Raw genomic sequence first — 19,789 nt, forward strand, 5'->3', positions numbered from 1 at the left:
TCTGCCTCACAGCTTCCTGAATGGTCTTCTTTAACTTCTTTTGTGCCTCTGGGTAGCAGGCAATTCATGACCATGACAGACCAGACAGCATTCCTTGCATTGCTAATTTTAGGCACAGATTTGGGGTATGCTTAAAATGAGACACTAGCATTGTGGATTTAAAGGAATTCTATGTGCAGTAACTCTACAACCTTTGACCTATTCAGTAATGCTTTGGGAAATTACAATTATCTACAGGTGCAGGCAATATGTTAAGAAAAACATTGCAGACATTGGTTTGCTTTCCATGATTTCACGTTCTTCCATGGGGGCTATAGATTTTAAGTCAAGTGAGTGTGATATTTAATAACTCTGTCCTTTATACTCTCTTACAAGTAAAACATTGCCATTGAATAGCTAGCCCTATTGAGTTTTGAGAGTGTTTTTGAATAATATGCCCATATATATAAATCATTGTGAATATTAAAATATAACTTTATGTGTTCATTTATCAGTAGTACCTAATATAATAAAATAGTGATGTAAAAACTCAAAAAATCTACTCAAGCTTGTTAACACATGAATTTTTTTATCGAAAATGTTTTAAATGGAAATAACATTAATAAAACAAAATATATGATCCCCCCTTTCACAGTCATGTTTTTTCACCTGTTCTAAATGTTTTTTAATAGTTAAATTTACATAAAAGCACCATTTCATCACTCTTATTCAGAGTGTTGTTCATCATTTTATTTCTGTTACAAATGAGAATTCGCTGTTCAGGATGATGAATCAATCGTTGTGTCATTGTGCTGATATTAGGTACAGTCTTCTCTCGTGATACAAAAGTCTTCCTGGTTGAGCTTTACTAATTAAACACAAAGCTTCACATTATTTTTGCAACAATTCTAAATAAGATTATACTTTGAAAATTACTACCATTTTTAACACACCTTTACAGATTAATATGTTCAAATTACCAAACTACATGAGAGGTAGGTTAGTATTACATATAACAAAGTGTTTTCACTATAAATATGTAATTTTTAAATCATGAAGAATAATTCCCATCTAATAGATTTATGCACATTTTAAATAAAAAATTTATGAAAGATGTGTCACTGCATAAAATTCTACCAATGAGTCTATACTATATGCCAAGGGAAAGTAGACATATGTTAAATATTGATTTTAAAATGTCATGATTTTCCACTGTGGTCAGATTCTTAATTGATCATAAATCAAGAAGAAAAACCCACACATCTCTCTAGAGCAACAAGTTGGATAAATGTAAAGTAAATGTTGATTTCTGGTTAGGATGGTTTATGCTTAGGTTATAAATGTTTGTTTCAGGTTTAATTTTATATGCATATATATCAAAATATATTGACACATATATATCCCACCAATGCTCAGAATGCAAGAAAAATATAACTTTTTAATAACTCACTAATTAACAGTGACCCTTTGATATCCATCCTTGGAAAGCATATAAAGTTCCTTCTCAGAGTTAACAAAATTAGATGGAACAGAGAAATCGAAATGAGAAATTTTGAAATTTTTATTTTAACATGGCAAATTTGTGTTCCATTTCATTAATATTGTAAACACTCTAAAGTAAAAATATGTAAACAAGACAACAATTCTTTTTTTTCCTTCCATTGGTTTTACTTTTTTTTAATTAGAAACAATCTTATTTTATATATCAATACCAGGTTCCTGTCTCTCCCATGCACCCTCCAGAACCCCATCCCATCTCTCTTCTGTTCCATAGAACAGGTGAGGCCTTCCATGGGCGATCATCAATGTCTGTCACATCATATGAGGCAGGGCCTAGGTCCTCCCCCAGTGTCTAGGCTGAGGGAGTATCTCTCTATATGCAATGGGCTCCCAAAGTCCATTTGTACACTAGGGATAAATACTGATCCACTACCCGAGGCCCCATAGACTGCCCAGGCTTCACACTGACAGCCAAGTGCATAGGCCTGGTTCAGTCCTACAATTCTTAAATTCCACTGAATACAGTGGCATTCTTAAATCTGAAATGAAAACACGGAATGGATGATGGAAGAGTGCAACTGTTAATTGGGTATAAAATTTGCTTTGCCTTTTCCCTGAATGTATTCAAATGTCACTTAGTTTTCATAGAAATAAATTTATAAATATTCAGAATTTCTTAGTTTCACACTATAATGTTGATTATGTAGTTTGTTAACTGTGTATCAGTTTCCCTGTGAGTGCATTAGTACAACTGGACATGGTGTCACCTGTCTGCAACACCAGTACTTGGCAGTGTAGCCGGGATACTCTCTGGCTCCATGCTATCTTCAAGGTCAGCTTGGGCTGTAAGAAATGACATCAAAAGAAAAATACTAGAACATTTAAGTTAACTTAGATCCTTTCATACATATGTAATTAAAATATTGAGCCTTTTAATTATCCTTTACCATGCTTCCTTCTTCACTAATGAATTTATTATAGAGAACCTAAGATTCTTTCTGTGGAAAGGTCATTCACTGTAGTGTGCCGATAACTGTATTTTAGCTGCTGTCTCCATACTACCTGGAATGTGTGTGAGTGTGTGTGTGTGTGTGTGTGTGTGTGGGTGTTTGTGTTTGTGTGTGTGTGTGTGTGTGTGTACACCTGACATACATTCTCAAAGGATAGCAAAAACTCAAAACCTCAAAAATTGTTTTCTCCTCTTTTTCCTATTATGTAACTCTTAGCTGTAGCTGTTATGGAACTTGTTATGTAAACCAGGTTGGTTTCAAAATCACAGGGATCAGTCTGCCTCTGTCTCACAAGGATTTAGATTAAAGGCATGTGCCTAAACACCTGGTAATTTCACATTTCTTATGCCACAACTTATTCATTAACATCCATCCATTTCTGTGAGAAGCAAAGGCCCTGGATCTCATTAGGCTTCCTGTTTTTCCCAATGCACAACAGACCGAATCAGTCAAAGGCTCTACACATCTTACTTTTGAAACATTCCTTATCTTCCACTCTGCTGTCACTTCTCCTCTCCATGTTCTCGTTGAATCTTTCTTGGACATTGCTCTCAACATTTCCTATCAGGAAAGCTCTTCAAGAGCAGACTCTTATCGGTCTCATTCACTCAAATTAGGCCTGAGTACATACTAGATGCTCAGAAAACATTCTGATTGAATGAAAAGTTGGATTGATAATGAGGATGCTTCTATTTCGGGTGCCTGCACTCAACTTGGTTATTCTGTAAGTGTTATCTTGAATGTCCCTTTATTCTTCACCATCAACATACCTTCAAAACAAGATTTTGCCACCCACACAAATTCCTCTCTGAGTATTTCTGCTACACTAAATGTCTGAATTGTGATAGCCCATGCTATACATGTAGAGTACATTAGAGGTTCCAAAAAGTGATTTTTTTTTAAATCCAGGGTTGCCATTAGAAATTGATAAAATGTATTTGCGATACATTGCTTAATATCTTGATAGTTGTTATAAAATATGCTAGCCTATCCTCTCTTTAATATACTTTCCATGTAATGATTTTGATAATATATTTTAGAATTCATGTGATTAAGTAAGCATTCACTATTGTTTATGCAACCAATTTTATGATAATATTTTTATTTAAATTTGAAGCAAGCTTGCTTTATATGTCAATCCCAGTTCCCTCAGCTTCCCATCACCCCTGCTTCCCCCCCCCCCACCAAACCCCATCCCATCCACTATCTGCTCCCCAGGGAGGGTAAGGCCTTCCATGGGGAAGTTTCAAAGTCGGTCATATCATTTGGGGCAGGTCCCAGGCCCTCCTCAGTCTAGGCGGAAAAAGTATCCCTCTATATGGAATGGGCTCACAAAGTCCATTTGTACACTAAGGATAAATACTGATCCATCACTAGAAGCCTCATAGACTGCTCAGGCCTCCTAACACCCACATTCAGGGAATCTGGGTCGGTCTTATGCTGGTTTCCCAGCTATTAGACTAGGGTCCATGAACTCCCCACTGTTTAGGTCAGCCGACTGTGGGTTTCTCCAGCCTGGTCTTGACCCCTTTGCCTATCACTCCTCCCTGTCTGCAACTGGATTCCAGGAGTTTGGCCAGATTTTTCCTTAAATCAGTAATGGTTCCCTCTTTTCTTGCTCTCCTCTATTCTTCCCATGACTCAATCTTCCTGCTCCCTCATTTCCTCCTCTCCTCTCCTCTTCTCCCCTTCTCTCTCTCCTAATCCCCTCTCCCCTTCCCCCACTCTCCCAATATACTCAGGAGATCTTGTCCCTTTCCCCTACTCAGGAGAGGCATGAATGTCTCTCTTAGGGTCCTCATTGTTTCCTAGCTTTTCTGACAGTATGGATTTTAGGCTGAAGTTCAAATGGATCAAAGACCTCAACATAAATCCAGCCACACTGAACCTCTTAGAAGAGAAAGAGGGAGGTACCCTTATGCAACCATTTGTATTCAAAAAATTTTAATTTATTAATACTAATGACTTAGTTATTATATAATTGGCATTTCTTTCCATGTTTAGAAGTAACTACTGGAAGAAAGTATATGCATGCATTCCTGCTTTATGGTGTAACAGTGGAAGGAGGAACTGGTTCCTTCTGATTGTTAGTAAGGAATTTATACAAGAGATCTTAAATAACTATTCATAGGAGTTTTATGAGGAGGGAAGGGGGAAAAGCAATCCTATGCAGAAAAAGAGTAGTGTAACTTTAAGACATTTTTAATAATAGCTTTATTTTGCCTCTTGGTATTTCATATGTATGTATGTATGTATGTTTATGCAAACTGTATTAGATGACAAGAAATTTCTACTCCAAGTTGGAATATTTCACGTAGCCAACTCTGGGCCAGTATCAGCTATGAGTGAGCATTGTGTATAAGAGAGAGAGTGTGTGTGTGTGTGAGAGAGAGAGAGACAGAGACAGAGACAGACAGAGAAACAGAGATAGAGGGTGAAAGGAGGAGGAAATATATAACCTATACAAATTTGTTAGTGGACATTAAGGGCCCTTGCATGCAATTTCTCAGTTGTTTGTTATCCTTTAGGGAAGTAAAACAGAGCAAAGGGTGCCATACTGTTACATAGACATCATCAGACACTGCCTGTGTCATAATGAATTGTTCATTCCCTGAAAATTTTAAAGCCAGTAACGTTCAGATAACCACACTTTTCTAAAACTGTTTGGATATATTTATATCTGTATTACTGAAAACACTCCATAAACACCTACCCAACAGTGTGGAACTGAAGTATTCCTTGGTAACTATGCTATTTTGAATATAGAAATGTAAGTGGGGATGGAGCTTTCACTATGTTTATGGAAGTTATTTGGAACTGTGTCTCTTGCCAGAGTAAACACATATGCAGCTTATAGTCAACAGCAAGCATCTCAGGGAAGAATCACCTCAAATTTTGTTAAAATGCAGGAATACTGACATTTTTTTTCTTCCATGGATTCCCTTGAGACTTCACAGATATATTTTTAATTTTCAGTAAATCTTCAAGCCTGCTTCTAATAAAATGAAACAGAGTGGAGCTGGACAGTCTTCTCAGTAGGTAAAGAGCCTGATAAACATACATGAGGGCCTGAGCTTAGATACCCAGTACCGAAGTTAACATGCCATGTGGGGTGGCAGCTGCAGCATCATTCAGTAATGGAGTATGGAGAAAAACAGATCTCAGGAGACTGTTGGACAATCTATTCAAAGTGACAAGCATTGGATTCAGTGAGAAACTTTTTTTTTTGCTTTTTCTTATTCTTACTTTACATATTGATCCTAGTTCCCTCTCCCTCTCTCCCTCCCTCCCTCCCTCCCATGTCCCCTGACACCCCCCCCCACCCCACAGGGAGGGTGAAGCCTTCCAGGAGGGCTCATCAAAATCTGTCAAGTCATTTGAAATAGGGTATAGGCTCTCCCTCCTGCCTCTAGGCTAAGAGAGTATCCCTCCATGGGGAATGTGCTCCCTAAGTCCGTTAATTATACATCCTGGTTCTATTGTCAGAGTTCCTTAGACTGCCCAGACCTTCTAACTGAGACTCATGTTCAGGGGGTCTGAGTTGGTTCAATGCTGGTTTCCCAGCTATCAGTCTGGGGTCTATGAGCTCCCCCATGTTCAGGTCAGCTGTCTCTGTAGGATTCTGTAGCCTGGTCTTGACTCCTTTTCTAATCACGCCTCCCTCTCTGCCACTGGATTCCAGAGGTTCGGCTCAGTGTTTAGTTGTGGGTATCTACTTCTGTTTCCAACAGCTACTACATGAAGGTTCTAGGATGGCATATAAGTTAGTTTTCAATCTAATTATCAGGGAAGAGCATTTAAGGTAGCCTCCACTGTTGCTCAGATTGTTAGTTGGGGTCATCCCTATTGGTCTCTGAACATTTTTCTAGAGTCAATTTTCTCTTCAGCCTTGTAATAGCTCCCTATATTATTGGTATCGCTTTTATGTTGTTGTTTGTTTGTTTCTTTCATTTTGTTTTGTTTGCTGTCCTCTATTCATCCCCCGACTCAGTCTTCCTGGTCCCAGGTGTTCTTTTCTCCTCCCCTTTTCTTTCTCCTAATTCCCTCTCCACTCACATCGCCCCCCCCCATTATGCTCAGGAGATCTTGTCCCTTTCTCCTTCTGTGAGGGACCATATATGAATCTCTTAGGTTCCTCCTTGTATCCTAGTTTCTCTGGTGGGGTGAATTATAAGTTGGTGATCCTTTCCTCTATGTCTAAAATCCATATATGAACGAGTACATACCGTGTTCATCTTTTTGTGACTGGGTTACCTCACTCAGTATGGTTTCTTCAAGTTCCATTCATTTGCCTGCGAATTTTAAGATTACATTAATTTTTCCACTGAGTAGTAATTCACTGTGTAAATGTGCCACATCTTATCTCTTCCCCAAAGGTCATTCACACACAGAAATCTGTAAACTCATACCCACACATACACACACACACACACACACACACACACAAAATGTCCCCAAAATGTCCTAAGGATCCAATGTCCTCAGAGCTTTTATATTAATATTAATTTCTCATAATGATATTGTTCTGAGTTAGCTTAACTCAACATATTCTTAAATGATCTCAAAACAATAATAACCCATGCTTGTTTATTATTTTGTTGCACTACATAAATGAATTTAAAAGAACTACCAATTTGCTACATAAGTACAATGATAACCATTTGTTCACTAAGATATTACATGTACTCTGATACAGGTAGCATACTAAATGCTTAAAATACCAAGATAAACATGGAATTAATACTGTCCTCCTGGGGAAAGTTATAATACTGAACTGCTCCTAGCTTTGTTTCATTTATGTTAAAACCTTGTGGTTGAGTGTAAAATCCAAAACACTTAAACAATATAAATATACATTATTTAACACTTATTTTAGATGCCATTTCTGCACATATTTGGTTTATCTATTTGGAAGGAAAACCTGTATCCTTATGACAATCTTGAATATTACTAAATAAATGCAGTTGTTTTGAAAGTGGTCAGCATTATAGGAAAATGAGGCTTAATATACTATAGTTCATACTTAAGAGAATAAGAGTTAATGAAATGCTACACTGTACTTTACAATATGTAAGAATACTCAAAAAGTTAGAGAGCAGATATTTATATTGGCAAAATAGCTATTTTGGAATAATAATAGTATTCCATTAGTCTATATTTACATCATTTAACTTCCCCCCATGCAAATGTGGCTTTATTAAGACACTTGGAATAGTTACCAAGTGGTTAGATACAACACTAGTGACCGGAGCATGTTGCCAGGATAATTCAGCTGTATGATTCTCTAAACACACACAAAGAGGTAGAGAAAAAATATGTTAAATGTCCAATAAGAATGCATTGACTTCAACCAAATAAAGAACTTATGTTTCACTTAACACAGACATGAGCTGAGAACGAAGAGTAACTTGAAACCAAAGATGATGTGCTAAGAAATACAGAAGTTCAAACCATCCGGGAAGATGTTTTGACCAAATCCCAGTGAATATCTTCATTAAGTAGCAGTAAAATGAAAACTACAGAAAAAAGCAAAGTCAATCTGTGTGTGCATGTGTGCGTGTTTGTGGTTAAATCCAGGATCTTGCACATGGTAAACAAGTTCTATACTACTGAGACATTCCTTCAGACATCACAAATACTTAAATATATTTTAAATGGGTCAAAGTCTTTTTCAGATTTACTTATTTTATATAATATAAGATTGAATGTTTGTCTGCATGCATGTTTCATGCATCTGTAAAGGTCAGACAAGGAAGTGTGATCTCCTGTAACAGGACTTACAGGAAGTTGTGAACCACTATATGGGTGCTAAGAATTGAACTATGGTCCTCTGGAAGAGCAGTCAGTGCTCTTAACCACTGAAACATCTCTCCAGCCAGTTTTGAAAACTAAAATTTACAGTAGTCAAGGACCCTTGAATATCATTTTGTATGCAAATTCGAATTTAAGGACTGGAGCTCTAGTATCTCAAAATCCATATATAAGTACATTAATATTGAAAATAGAACCTGAGCATAATAAAAATTTTCATATTTGTTCATGATTCCCTTACAACTGAGTGAAAGATGTCAATCATCTCCAAACTGAGAGGCACTAGGAAGCGGCTTTGCTACTGTTTACCCATGATTATTTTTCTTTGCACAAGAATATTTTTTAAACTATCAAAAACTCGTTTTCATATTTATTTCACAGTCAATTACTATCACTCTCTTAATTCAGCCTAAATATGATTTTAGCAAGTGTGACATGTGAATCTTTAATTTGCTTGCATTCTTAAATGACTAGATGGCACTAAATAAATTCTGTTTTGTTAAGGCTTGCAATCTTACGTCATGTCAAATAAGAAAACATTAGGTCATATCAAATTAAAAAAATCATGCTCCAAATAATAACCAGATGTGAAGGATGATGTAGTTACAGGAGATGCTATAAGTAGCATTACATGCAATGCAATGCATATGTGAGTTATGGGTAATTTCAGAATAATGTGAATATTCAAGTTAAAAAAATTAAGACATAATAACATCAAAGTAAAGAAATACTAGAAGATCCCAAAATCATGCAACGTGTAGGCACCTTGACAATTTCTTTCAGGGCTGTGTGAAGGGGGAAATAAATACTTCTAATATTAATATCTGAAATGGGTGATTTCAAACAGCAACAAAAGAAATGGTTGTTTCAACAAACACAAGACAAAACTCAAAGTGAGTTATTTTGTACATGAGATTCCCTCTATTGCCTGCCACACCCTGAGCAGTCTGGCCTGTTCAGCAGCCTCCATATTCTTCCATGATGTTAATGATGTTTGCTATAATAAGGCAGTGAAGTCAATCACAGCTTGGGTCAATGTATAACTCTGTTAACTCGATGCAGCTCCTTGCCTGCTCTAGTTCACTTTATTGACTGAAGATTCTTCTGGATTTCTGCTTAAAAATAAGCTCAACTCAGAACCCCATGGCAAGACTAAGTGAAAAAGCATCCCAGGATGAGTCCACAGCCACCAGCAGGACAGCACACAGATTTGTGTTCCTCCGTTTCATGTGTAGCCTCTCAGAAGAAAGTTCTGTAGAGTGTTTTATAGTGACGGGAAACTTCTGTCACGCCACAAAACTATTTGAAATAGGCTGCTACAATGTAGTAAAATGAAAAATTTATATCATGCCTTTGTAACTGAATGAAGCATATGTGGATAGTGGCTGCCAGGCTGGGTGAGGTTGAATATGCAGAGTTCACTTCCTTCTCCGATACCATGAAGAACCATAGAAACAAACAAAAAAGTGGACATGAAAGACCGTGTTATGGAAGAAACTTGAAAACACATTAAGAGTACATTAATTCTGTATAATATGGGTAGGTAAGGTCTAAATAGTTATTCATTATGGCAGTGTGTAAATAAGAGATTTGAAGTTGAAATGTTTGGCTAAGTGAATGCAACGTTTATATTGACTTAGATTAGGGTGCTACGCTTGGAGCATCATTTTGACAGAAGGCTATGGGTAAACTGACTTCACACTGCTGTAGTCATTCATGGCTGTTGAACACCAACCAAACAGAGCAACTCGGTTTGGGGAAGTGATTTATTCTATTGCGCGTCATAGTCTGCTGTACAGTTCATATTAATACTAACATATCATTAGTAGAAAATGGTCCTTAGCCTTGATTGTAATGCCCATGACTAAATGCAGGGTCTCTGTTCTCATACACTGTGAAATACTTAGAATTCTTGAACCAGCTAGCTAAAATAGCCACCATCCACAGAGGAGAAAAGGGATGCTCACATCATTATTTAGTAGCTGAAGTGATTTTTTTCTGTCAGCTGAAGGTTTATTCCCACATGGAATTGCTAACAACTGAGTTTCATAATTATCACACTGCAGAATAGGATGTGATCATGACTTCCTTTCATTTGCTCTAGTCTAAGCAGAATACTCATAGATACAAATTGCATGTGTTTGAGCATTCACTAGCTTCCATTCTACTTCACATGCAACTTCAATCATCCATCATTTTAAAGAAATATATCTGTAACAGGAAACAGATGTGTGAGGCGAGCTTCCAAGCTAAGAGAAAAGTTTGTTTATATATATATATATACATACATACATACATTGATTTACAAAGCTGCACTATAGATAAGGGCATTCTAAACATCAAGAGGAAAAAAAGTAACATTTTATATGTTTATCACAATCCTTACACACATTTTCAAATTACATATTTTTGATATTTTCTTCTTTTGTCATTGATTAATGTAAAGGCACATTTTGTTGTATCATAAAATATGAGTGTCATGAGAGCTATTCATAGTACCATTGAGTTATGAGGTTTTGAATTCAGTAAACTTATACAGAAACAATGACATTAAAATACTTTATTTACAGGCCAGGCATGGTAGCACATTATTTTAATGTTTGCATCCAGAAGTAGAGAAGGATGTATCTCTGTAAGTTCAAGGCCAGGCTGTTCTACATAGATAGTTCCAGACCAGCCAGCATTAAATAGAGAGTCCTTGTCTTCAAAAAAATTACTTACTACAGGAAATTTTTAAAAAGTATGAGATAATTTTTCTAAAAGGTGATAGTTATTCTGTGTCATAACATATGTATTACCAAGCCATTTACATATTGGTTCTGCATTTGAAGAGACTATTTGAATGGGCATTGATATATTTTATTATTATTATTATCACAAAACAACTAATTATTCTAAAATCTCTTCTATTTTTCTGTTATCACTAAAATGCATTACAATATCCTTAATACAGCTTAGGACAATTACAAATAATTGTTTATATATGATTTCATATATTTAATTTCTATCTCCCCTCTAGATATTAAACCACTAAAGTAGGAGCTAGGCTTGCTTCAGTAATGTTATATAATTCTGCTTCACCCCGGACATGGCATTACAGAATTTATAAATGTATTTTTTGCTAAAATCTGGTAGAGAAAGCTGACTGAAAGCATGGTTCTCAAATTTGAAACTGAGTTCAACTCATTTCTCCATAAGAGAATAGGCATAACTCTATTCTAGTGAAAACATAATTCCAAATGGATGTGTTCCATTTACATTGCTTGATTGAAAAGATAATATCTTATTTCATAATCTCAAAACTTCTGTGGGATTATTTTCTTTTGATAGGACTGCAGATCTTTATAGTTCCCTTTTTTAACACTTAAAACAGTATTTTAATAAATTGAGTATGTTATAGGTATATAAAATAAATTAATGTCTACAAATGTATCTCAAATTTAATGTTTGTTAATCTCATATAATTTTTACAACTTGTCATTATATCTTAGCTATCCTAGACATATAATATGACCTAAGAAGATAATAAAATGTCCCCAAGTGTATTTTTTGAATGTTAAAATTGCTCCTCTCTTAAACAACTATACTTGACCAGTGAATTTAGAATTATACAATTAATCAAAATTCTGATTACAAAACCTCTTGATGTCTCTGTTATACTAAGCTGTTTCGCCCAAAGTTCCCAGATATCCAACCAAACTGACATCCTTCCAATGATACTTTGGTTCAAGTACTTCTAATCAAAAATAACTACTTTATGCCTCATAGTTTAAAAGCCAATACCCCATAGCTCAGCTAAAGCTTTCTCCTTTTAAGGTGTGCTCTTGGTACTCATATGTCACTGTTGCTAGGATACCTGCAGCTTCAAGCCATTTTCATCATCCTACCATGAAAACCAAGGTTCCTAGGGAAAATATGACCAAAAAAAGTTACAATATAATGTAATTATTACTGAGTACTGATTATTTTCTGTCTCTAAAATGTCTTTTATTTTATTTATGTATTTATTTTTTGTGTGTAACAATAAATCCTATATCTCATTGTTGGCACTGTACTTAGCAAGAAAAGCTGTAATTCTGTTTCTGTATCTGAAGCACTATGATGCTGTTAGATTTAAGACAGGCACCTATTTATAATAGAAAGTAAAACTTATAGTCTACACTACAACAGCATGTCTTATCCTTGCAAAGCACATGTTCCTTTGTAGAGGCACATCCTGTGGGAAAGAGAGGCTATTTCAAAACACTTAAGCACCTGTATCTCAAACCTCATAATAGTATTGAATATAGAATACTAGGTTTATTTGAAAAGATATAGTGTCTTTCTTATTGGGACCTTAAATATCCTGAGAATAAATAATCCAAAGTTGATATGAAGACAATTAAATGGAAAAAGAGAAAGACAAAGATATGACAGAAATATAATAAAAACAACCAAACAATGCATTATAATGAGGATATGAACAGAAAATAGGACAAATCCTTCCCCAAAGAAGCTTAAAGCATACATTTAAATTTTACAAGTCTAAATTGAGGTGGGGTATTTCATTTGACATACAAAGGAACATATGTGCAAAGGTCCTGCAGTGAGAAATATTTATCATGTTAAACTGTTTCCAACTAATGGAATGTGGCTGTAATACAATGAGCTGGAAAAAAAAATACTGTAAAACTTCTGTAATCAAAGCTTGGTACAAAGCTTAAAGTTACAAGATGCCAGCTTTGTCGCTGTGGAATTTCAAACCATTATTGCTTGTATGGCATGTATGGAAGCCTGGGATTACTTAGTTTTTGTGGTTGTCATCTGGACAAAAGATGGTTTGAAATGGGGAAGAAGTGCTTAGATTTTGAAAGTAGAAGTCCAATAACTTCATAACAAACAGGATATAGGGAGTCAGAGAATTTAAGTGATTAAAGATGAATAACAGGTTTTTCTTTTGTTTTTTACTAGTGGTACTGGTGGATTTTTGGTTTTGTGCTTTGTTCTGTTTGTTGGCTTCCATGTTTGTTTGGCTATCACAAGTGCATGTATGTGATATCGGTAGCTGTTGTTTGCATTAGCTATTAGATAATGTTGGTACATTTATTTGTAACGTTTTAGTTAAGAGGTCAAAGAAAACAGAATTGAAACAGACAATATGATAAGAAAGGAGGTACTAGACAGTGAGGATGATAAAGGAGAGTACGGTATGAAATGCCAGAAGACAAAGTCTTTAAGAAAAATAAGAATGGCATGGGGTACACAGGCGGAGAAACTGTTCTTCATTGTTGGGAAACCTGGTCTGTTTGTGGGTCTCCCAGCAGTGGGATCAGGTCTACCTCTGGTACATGAGCTGGCTTTTTGCAGCCCATTCCATTTGGAAGGATGACTTGCATAGCCTGGCTTGGTCCTGTCTCTACTGAATGTGCCAGGCTTTGCTGTTGACTCACCATGGGAGGCCTTACCCTTTCTGAGGAGAGGATGGGGGTGGGTTTCAAGGAGGTGGCAAAAACTTGGACTGGGGGGGGGGTTGGGGAGTGGGCACTGTGGTTGGTATGTAAAGTGAATAAAAACTTTTAAAATAAATAAAATATAGCCTCTTGGTTATAACAGGAAAAAGTGGAAAATACAGGAATATAGAGTCTTGTGGAATTGGTTTCAAGAAAATAAAAGTATTTTCAATCTTTGAACTTAATTTTCTACAAAAGTTTAAGTAAAACTCCTAAGTTGAGAATATAGATTAAAAATAGTTATAAGAAAATGGAAGATGTTGGTGACTTGGAATCAATACTGTTGAAGGGTATTGATGAATTCCTATTGAGAAAGTGGTCTAAAGTTGCTTCTCAGCATGGAATGTCTGTCTGGAATCTTGAGTATTAAGAACTACCATTCACTTAACCTGGAAAATCTTTTACGTTGTCACTGATCATTTGGACTGGAACTATGACTTTTACCATGACTGGTGACGTTTAATTTGATGGATTTCCCCACCTTTAACATCTGAGGTTGAATTTCAAGGCTTCCCTCTTCAAATTCTCAAGAGATCAAATAAATTTATATCTTATTAAATTATATTAACATTCCTTTACCATTTATTCATCAAGTGTAAAGAATATTATTTGTATAGAGAAAACATTTGCACATAAGACCATTTTATAGGAACTGGTTCTGCAGTTTTTAAAGGCCAACTTTTAATAGTAAATCCTATTATGCTATTTATATTACATACATATACATCTGTATAGAGATAGTATATGTATATGTTACATTTTAAATCTTTTTTATTCCATCAACACTTTCTCTTATGAAACAGTTTTCTTTTTAAGGACAAGTTTCTTAATTAAACATCAACATATTGCCTCAAAAATTTTAAACAATGTGAATTTATCGCTTTTTTGTACATGTCAAATCCTTGTCAGCATTTTTATGCTGAACATTTACATTTCTTAGAAAATGAGAGTCAAGCTCTAATGTTAGGAAAGTTTAACTCGTCTACCAAGATTCTTTTCTTTCCCATTGTTGCATTCAAACTCTACTTATGTGGGTTTAATTTGTACCAACCCTGGTCCCTGATGATTTTATAGAACTTATAGAACAATAATTTGAAAGAAAAAAATCTCCATGGGGAAAAATGCCAAAGGTCCCATTATTTGGAGACTGTCTATGTGTTACCAAAGGATGTTATTTTTCAGGACATTTCTATTGTTTGCTTCATTTAACATATTGGGATTGTTTTATTCTCACTCAGGTCAGGAACAATGTGGCATTTCAACAAAAGAGGCACTTTTCTTAAAATATGCAAGTCCCACATAATTAAATAAAATCTTATTTTTCCTGACACGAAAATTTCACATTTGTCCAGACAATTCTTTCTAATCCTCAGTAGCATTATCACTAATCTCCAGGAGTCGACTCCAATATAAAATAACTCTGGGAAATTATACTCAACTCACAATCAGAGTAGGTACACATTTTTGAACTTAGGTGGTATTCCAACCACCTTGCATTGACTCGCTTTGGGATCTGAAATAAAGTGCCTCTTCTCATATACAAAGGGAAAAATCATGAGTGACATTTGTGAAAGAATTATTGTAACATGAGTTCTAATATGTCTTAATTTATTTTTCCTAAATTGAGTAACTACACTCTTTTATTGGAGTCACTGAAAGAAGAGTATAGTAAATCTATGGCAATAGCTGACCTCATCTTTTTTTTTTTTTTTTTTTTTTTTTTCCTTTTTGTATTTAAATTTGAAACAAGGTTGTTTTACTTGTCTATCCCAGTTCCCTCACTCTCCCATCCTCCCTCATCACCCCCACCAAACCCCAGCCCATCCCCTTTGTGTTCCCCAGGGAGGGTGAGGCCTTCCATGGGGAGTATTCTAAGTCTGTCATATCATTTGGAGCAGGGCCTAGACCCACCCCCATGTGTCTAGGCTGAGAGAGTATCCCTCTATGGGGAATGGGCTCCCAAATTCCACTCTTATACTAGGGACAAATACTGATTCATTACTAGAGGCCCCATAGACTGCTCAGTACTCCTAACTAACCCACATTTATGAGTTCTGGGTCGGTCCTATGCTGGTTACCCAGCTATCAGACTGGGGTGGATAAGCTCCCCATTGTTCAGATTATCTGATTCTGTGTATTTCTCCAGCCTGGTCTTGTCCCCTTTCCTCATCACTCCTCCCTCTCTGTAACTGGATTCCAGGAGTTTAGCTCAGTGTTTAGCTGTGGCTGTCTGCTTCTGCTTCCATCAGCTACTGGATGAAGGCTCTAGGACAGCATATAAGTTAGTCCTAATATGTCTTAATTCTAAAAGTCTAGAGTTAGATATAGGGTGAAGTGCTAAAATATCAGAGAGATGAAGGAGGAAGCCAGACCTCTATAGTTAACTGGTGACTAGTTCTGCACTCTGATCTTCAGGAAAGCTTTATTTGTTAGAGTATAAACAAGATACAACCATAAATTACCACAGCAGCCTAGTCAATCATATAAACAACTCATGTCAGGAAGCCTCATATATAGCTACATATATTTAAGTAGATTGATTATATATAGATATGGATATAGATAGATGATATCTGTACAGATATGGTGAGATGGCATCTATTTCCAAAATATTTTATACAAACTCTAGAAAATGGTCTTCAAAATGCAGAATGGAAAAGAAAAAACATGTATTCGTAATATGTTTATAAAAATATATTGAATTTCTATGTTCCCTCTTAAAATTTTAATGCTACTTAATTTTACAAACCTATCACTCAACTGTATCACTCAACTCAGATGGAGATATGATTGACTTTGAAGATGAAGTTCATGATTTAGGGTTCCAGATAATTCAAGGAATGATTTTAAATGAAAAGGCAGTTTTGTGAAAGGTTGAAATGATATGTAACATTTCAGTAACTTTGCTCACTGTTAACAGAAGGCAGAATGAGTCTGTAGTGTTTTAAGTGATGGCTGATCCCAGTGGGCTACCTCTGATTCATGTGTTAGGAATGTCTGAGAAGCCCCTGATGAGTAGGCAACCAACATTCTCTTCTATGTTGCTAAACCATTATGTTCAATAGGCAAGGCATACTAAATACATTTTAATTTGCCATGTTTCCAACTTTCTATGTTTTCATCAGGCTGTAGTCCTGTCCTAAGTCTAGGCATTTCTCTACAGCCCCTGTGGAATATTGGATTGGGGCTGGTCTTGAAATTTTGCAATGGCAAATTCTGTGCTTGTCTGTGTTTGCATCTCCCTGTGGAAACTGAATATTTAATATATAAAAACACTAGCCTGGGGAGCTGAGTAATTGAATCCCAAACTGTACTTCAAGCCAAGGTAGTGATTAATTTGTGGAGGAATTCACACTGAAGCTCTGTGTCTCCCTCTGTACTGCTGTGACATGACACAAAATATTAATGTTAGTATGGACAGCATTAAATTAAAATGTTTGTGAAAAATTTGGTATTCAAAGTCTAACTGAGATGTTTACAATATGCCTAAATCAGTTCAAGATGAGGTAACAGGGAAAAACAATATGAAATAAATTACATTTTAACTTTTTAAATGGAGAAGCAACACAGTAAGTCTATATATGTCTGCCTCATATTTGCATACCTGGTCCTAATTCTAGAATGTAAATAGATATTTGCTTGTGTTTATGAAGTAAAGCATATTTCACATATGCACACTACATTCTTTCTGAGAAAATATTTGACAGCATGTAAGTCAAACATCAAATGTTTGAAATAGCAACAACAAAGATAAAAGGAAGTCAATTGTATGTATAAGAAATACAGTAAGGGTATAAAATTAGATATTCAGAGGAAACTTTTACAATTTAATTTGGCATCTGGTTGCAGTTGTTGCAGCTAAATGTTTAAAGATGGTAAGCACATTTTAAGAAAGAAAGAAAAAAAATCAGAGTGAGAGAAACAGGCTGAAAATGAACTAGTATCTACCAGAGTCCTGATTCTGTCCTTATTGCAAACCAACATGAAAATTAATGTGAACTTTAACCTTATGCCTTTAACAAGTTAACAGTCTCAAGATAATGTGGCTGCATCTGTATCCTGGACTCTCATTCCAGTCATCATTGGTGGCTTAGAAGAGTTAGTCTGTAAGTCATCTGAAGTAGAAAAGGAGCAATGGAACATATCAAAAGAAAAAAAAAAAAAAAAAAGAACCAGGATTCTGGTGTCAGTTGTATCTGTACCTTGTCAAATGACCTTGTGGAAGATTACCTTATCATAAGCTCTTTTCTTATTGCAATGCAGTAAAGGATGCATTACCTTTCTAGCTTATGTCTAAAGATCATTATGGAATCAAACCATTGAACAGATTTTGAAAAACTTCTGTGAACTAGAAGCCAGCCATTCAACAAAGAAAAAGTATTGCTCTAGACCAGACTAATTTAACTTGGACCAGAGGTAGAGAGGGTTACATGATAAAGTGGTATGGACCAAGAATCCCCTGCAGGCCTGTAATCAGCCTGGCAGATAGAGTGGCAGATTGCAATTTATATGACTATTTTATTTCAGGGCCTGCACATATACTCCCATCCCTGCCCCCGAGTCAACTTCAATTTGTACTTTTGAGTTCCACAGGATATTTTTTAACAAGTAAGAAGGCCTTTAAGGATTTTCTTTCCCTGGAAATATAAATTCCAACGTTCTCTGCTGTGCACAAGATTTACTAGAAATCAATCATAAATCTAAAAATCAAGTTACATAGTAATTCACCTTTTGCCAAAATCTCCAAAACAAAGGTTTTGAAGTATTTTTAAATAAACACAAATTACTTCAAGTTGCTTTTAGCATTTGTTTATTAATGTATCACTCCCCCAGGACCATTATAAAAAGATCGCAACTTGAAGCTGGTTTTTTGGAACATGGAAGCATTTCTAAACTCCTTCAGCCTTGGAAATTATAATTTGAAAAGGCATAAGCTATTTAGCTCAAGCACCATATGTGCCTGCAAAGAATGTCTCTAGAAAAAAAAAAAAAGAAAGAAAGAAAGAAAGAAAGAAAGAATGATTTAGCTAAAACTAATTAATTCCAAATAACAAACTTCAAGTTAAGATCTAGAAAAGTCTATTTTATTTTGATACATTCTATTACATTTGGACTGGTTGCTGACAACATTGCCTAACATAGGTAAAACTTGACCTACTTAGTCAGAATAATCTGAATTTACATTTAAAATGAACTCCTTCTTAATCCCAGAACTCAGGAGGTAGAGGCAGATGGATCTCTGAGTTTGAGGACAGTCTGGTATAGAGGGAAATTTTCAAGACAGCCAGGGCTAAATCAACAAATCTTGTTTTGGAAACTAACAAAAACAAACAAACAAAAAAAAAAGCTAGCTTTGATACCAGAATGTACCACTCATGCTTCCATGGAGGAAAGCAACCAACAGACCCACAACAAAGACAATATTCCACAATAATCCTAAAGATGCAATAGCAGCACACATAACTTGGAGGTAACCAATATCTTCCTACTTGGACTTAAGGCAAACTCAACAACCTAGACAATTACCCAGGACTAGGACTAGTGACTCATTGATCTTGGAGAAGAACCTGCAACAGCCAATTTACTAAACCATAATAATCACTAACTAAATTTTGGTTATTTGCCCTTAACACAGATTAACTATAGTCTTCATCTTGTATCAAGGAAACTTCTCTTGGCAACAGTCCATTCTAAAATAATAATAATAATAATCAGTCAAAATATAATGTTGAAGAGCCTGGTCCCAATTGATATGTTTATTATATAACTTCTTCATGAAACCTTGGAGACCATTGTGGAAGATGATGGTAGAGAGATTTTAAAAGTCAGAGAAACAAGATATTCGATGTGAGATCATATAGCCCAGAAAAGTCAGATAATCTACATCCATAAGTCTAACCAATATGTCTGTCTAAAGATGCCTTGAACTAGAATGACACTAATAGACCTGCCAACATGGAATGAGGAATGTTCATGAAGTTTCCATCCTAGAAAAAGAAT

This window comes from Phodopus roborovskii, unplaced genomic scaffold, assembly GCF_943737965.1.
Source record: "Phodopus roborovskii unplaced genomic scaffold, PHOROB, whole genome shotgun sequence".
In the NCBI taxonomy this organism is placed as follows: Eukaryota; Metazoa; Chordata; class Mammalia; order Rodentia; family Cricetidae; genus Phodopus; species Phodopus roborovskii.